The following is a 4,100-nucleotide window of genomic DNA, read 5'->3' on the forward strand; positions in this document are numbered from 1 at the left end:
TTAGATCAGTTTTCAGGTCATTTTGGAGAGACTGTGCCCAACAGGCGCCTGCATGCCTGCGTGCCCCCCTCTCCACATTGTAAAGAGGATGTAACCTGGCTGCTCCTTGAATCCGAAACACACATTATTTTGAAAGCAAAATTTAGGTTAGACTTCACAAGAGACTTGACCTTTGCTGCATTGTAGTGTCAGGAAAATGGGCTTAGAAATAAAAAACAGCATGGACAAAATGCCTTCATGTTTGAGAGCAGCTTTTCAATCCCCCAAATCAAAGCTAAGCTACCTAATTCCCAGGCACCTTGCTCTGCTCAGCCTATTGCTGCCCACTGCACGGAGAAACAGACAGAGCTCTTCTTTCGGCTGTTACATCTCCCGTGCTTCAGGGTACAGCCACAGGCTTTGCAGCAGCCAAGTCCCAGCCAAAACCCAGAAACAAGCCAAGAGGAGGGGACCGACCCCTGCAACAAGTCACACCGGGCAGTGGAAACCCACGCAGCCCTACCACAGCCTGGTGCTGGGGCAGTGCTGCTGCTTCGTGCTCGCTCAGGAGGGACCCAGCGGGCAGGATGTGACCACGCAGCACGGCAGAGCAGTCCCAGTGCCTACAAGAGGCTCCCAGCGTGGCCGTTACATGTATTTACCACTATAAGGCAACACATAAAGTCTGTGGATGTGAAACTCCTAGTAGCTGGGGGATTTTAATGCCCACGTTACAGAACATACATCTTAAGGGCTGCTTCACTTTACCTGCAAGGGTTTGGACAAGGATCCACTTGGCTTCTCCCTGCCACGCTCAGCTGCTCGCCAGGCGCCTTCACCAGTCCCTGCTTGGTTATTTTCTGCTCTTCCCAGGAAAAGCCCTGCCCTGGCTCCTGCCACCGCAGGGCAGTAATGCCCACAGACCCAGCCAGCTGCATCCAAGCACCGAATGCCCAAGGGGCTGCTTCAGCAGCACCGCAAAGCAACAGAGTTTTGCCGGCACTCAGACAAAGCAGAGCACGAAGACAGCCCCAAGAGCTGCTCAGCACCCTCACAGCTGCCACTGGTTGCAACTACTGGACCAGGTGATCCTCGTAGTGTGATTTGGAGACGAAGCAGAGCCCCGTTAGCCCTGATGTGGCTCAGCTGCAGAGGTACCCAGGTGGGGCTGCAGCTCTTCACAAAAATTAAATAAAGAAGAGCAACACCAGGCGTGGAAAAGGCAAAGCCACGTTACCTACGGCTGGTTTGCCAGGAGAGCACAGCCCCGGCCACGTGTCTGGCTGGGATGTGAAGGACGTGAGTGAACTTGCAGGCAGAGCTAGGTGACCAAAGAAGCAGGCTGGTCCCTGACCTGGGGCTGCTGCGTCCTGCCCAGACCTGCAGCGGGTGTCCTGGCAGCCCCACCGCCCTGCAGCGGCTCTGCTCGCTCTTTAACCAAATAAGGTCCATTCCTGCTCTCCGGCACGGTTGTCGGGAGCTACAGCCTATAAATCCCATCCGAGACAGCAGGAAAGCACGCACTTAACCCATCTTCTGTTCCGCAAAGCACTTGGGCCCCAAACCAACAAAATCCTGGGGCGGGTGCTTTGCTTGGAGCGAGGCAAGCGGGCTCAGGGGGAGACAGCGGGATGCGAGGACACCCGATGGCACCGAGGGGAGCTCCCTGCCACCACCCAGGCAGGGCAGGGCTTTGCTTCACCTGGCGCCAACCAGTTCTCCCCAGCAAGGCCGTTACCACTCCCCAAACCTGCCGTCTCGGCTGTGGCTTGACGAGCAGTGACAAGACAGAGGAGGTCACCGATCCCACCCACCCCAAAAGCACACGGTTTAACAACAGAAATGCAGTACAACAGCCGGCAGCGGTCAATCATATGTGGGCGGCGGCGGAGCACTTGGCTGGCCACGGCTCCCGGACGCGGCCGTGAGCCCGATGCCCGGGGGGAGCCCGATGTGGGGCTGCCTGCCCGGGGAGCCCTGGCGGGGACACGGGCACTGCCTCTGCCCCTGCAGACTCGGCGCTTTGCTTCTGCGGGCGACACGGTCACACGGAGTCGCAGCAGCTGCCCGGCCCTGGCCAGCCTACTCACAAATTACAGATTAAAGAAAAGAGCGAACAAAACCTAAAGCTCCAACATTTATTATGGCGATTGCCCACCCGCCACGGACCTACACCGTGTTTTATTTTGAATTCGTAACGTGAGGTGCACCTTCTAAGAAATGGAGATAAACAACAGGCTGGGTCCTCCACACAGGATCAACACGAGAGCAAGACAGTCTTCTCCACGGGGACAGGAAGCCCTCGACCTCGGTGGGCGCTTTTGCTTTTCGTTTTTAGAAAAGGAAATAAACAAACAAAAACCAAACGGAAAGAAGTGCTGTACTCTTATTACAAAATATAAATACGATAGTCCTGCAGGAAGGAGGAGCCTGGGGAGCGCTGCCTTCGGAGGGGACGTCTCGGGCGCTCCAGGGATGCGGCGAGCCAGCAGGATGGAGGCCACCTCCGGACACCACGCCACCGCCGGCCGCTGGCCCCAGCTTCACCTCCTCTCAGAATTTAAGTGCTCTTGAACTTCCATCCGAAAACTGCCAGGCATCCGGGGCTCCCTGGGCGCTGCGCCAGCCGGGGGGGTACGTCGCACCTAGAGAGCATGGGGACAGAGGAGAGGAGAGGTGTGACACGGCCCAGGGTGCGACTTCCTCCGTTATCTTTCTGTTTTGACCCTTTCCTTAGCAGCTAGGGGTGGGACACGAGGGGGCCCTTCCTGCCCGCTGGCCGCACCGCCTCCAGCCCGCTGAGCACCACCCTTGTGCCTCGGGGGCACGGAGCACATCCAGCACCGCGGGGACACAGAGATCACCCTGGCAAAGAGCCCCTGGTCTGTACCAAGGCTCTCATCACACAAGGACTGAGCCAGCCTGCCTCAGAACTGCCCCTGGTCTTTCCCCAAACCTCGCCGACCTCCCCCAGCACCCAGGGAGCAGCCACATGCAGAAGGGAGCCCCCCAGGCTGTCGGTGTGGCTGCTACACCGCCAGGCCAGAGTTTGGGGTGGCTCTCCCCAGTTCACCACACTTCGAGCATTGCATCGCCTATCATCGTGCGCAGTAGTGAACCCAGAGCACCACCAGCACACGCCTCAAACCAGCTCCGTGCCGGTTTCTGTGGGAATTGCTTCGATAACGCTCAGGAGCATGGCCGAAGGGCTAGGCACGGGCTGCCAGCAGGGCTACGCGGCAGCCCCTTGGTCACATCTTCCCCGGTGTGCGCTGCAGTTAGCTGCCCTCACGTCGAGAGCATGTGGCTGACCCCCCTGGGGAAGGAAAACCTTTTTTTAATTTCTGTTTGTTCCTGGATCCGACCCATTTCGGACTGGCATTAAAGAAGGGTGCGATTTCCAAGGGAGCCGGAGCGACGCGGCCAGCCAGGGCCAGCACGGCGCCAGCTGGGCACGGGGCAGCAGGCGTCCCAGCGCCTTCGGCCCCTTTGGAAACAGCAGCGGAATGGTGCACATCGTGGGGTGCCGCAAGGAGCCCGCCCGGCCGTATCACTCTCTTAGGCAGCAACGTGCTTTTCCCACATGTCCTCCAAAAATGGTTTTCAATGTTTATGAGGAAAAAAAAAAAAAAAAAAAAAAAAAAACGGAGCGCGAGCGAGCTACAGCAACAGCTGGTATCGTTTTGCTTTTCGTACAAAGTCTGCACTTAGATAAACCCTGAAACTCTATCTCATCAGATATGCCAAAGCCTCCCGAATGTCAAGCAAAGACATGGTACCACTTATTCCTGTATTTATCTCCGCTCTTGGAAACATAATAAATACGAAACATCTGTAGCCTAAATTCCTGATACTGTTTCAGTGCCTTCATTATATAAATCATTCAATTTGGAGGATATTAAATACTAATGGCAAAGGGGTCTGTGCCATAAAAACGCATTCTTCTTCTAAAGCCGTTGGGGTCTGAAATGCTAGCTGCTACGATGCAGTTACCCAAACATCGCTCTTATTTATAGAGACGTCTTTTTGCGCAGAGATAAATACAAAAGTTTCTCAGGAGCACGGGTCAGGCTCGCTTCTCGTCCTTGTACCACCGCTAACGCATCACACCGCTAGTTTTG

This window comes from Oxyura jamaicensis, chromosome 3 (assembly GCF_011077185.1).
Source record: "Oxyura jamaicensis isolate SHBP4307 breed ruddy duck chromosome 3, BPBGC_Ojam_1.0, whole genome shotgun sequence".
Classification (NCBI taxonomy): Eukaryota; Metazoa; Chordata; class Aves; order Anseriformes; family Anatidae; genus Oxyura; species Oxyura jamaicensis.